The following is a 509-nucleotide window of genomic DNA, read 5'->3' on the forward strand; positions in this document are numbered from 1 at the left end:
GCAACAACATAAACTTCATGTCTACCAATATACACACGAATCAATGGAGCAATGACAGCATCATCACTGACAGTCCTAGTAGCAACAACATGGGACAACTACAGTAACAATGGCAGCGAATCCCATAACCTACGGTGGTTTAAAATTGAAAAAAAGGCAGAAAGAAAATCAAGATAGGACAAAGTCAATAATAGAGTTTTATAGCAAGACAAGGCAGAACAAGATTAGTTTTACCAAAGAAAACAAAGAGATGGAGCATGAACAGCTCTGGTGATCCTCTCTAGCATCGACGATAAAGGACACAACAGAACAGCGGTGGTGACAATTCCTCTCCTCTAGTAGTGACTCCCGCAGCAGCACCACAAGCCTTGATGAACAGCAAAGAGGCAGGACTCAGCCCCGACGAAGCAAAACAAGGGCAGAATGCAAAGCAGGCAGGCAGGGGCTTTAGCAGCCTCAATGGCGAGCTCTGACGGTGGCAGTTGCTTGGCGGTGACAGCAGTACATCT

Source organism: Arachis duranensis, chromosome 2 (genome assembly GCF_000817695.3).
Source record: "Arachis duranensis cultivar V14167 chromosome 2, aradu.V14167.gnm2.J7QH, whole genome shotgun sequence".
Taxonomy (NCBI): domain Eukaryota; kingdom Viridiplantae; phylum Streptophyta; class Magnoliopsida; order Fabales; family Fabaceae; genus Arachis; species Arachis duranensis.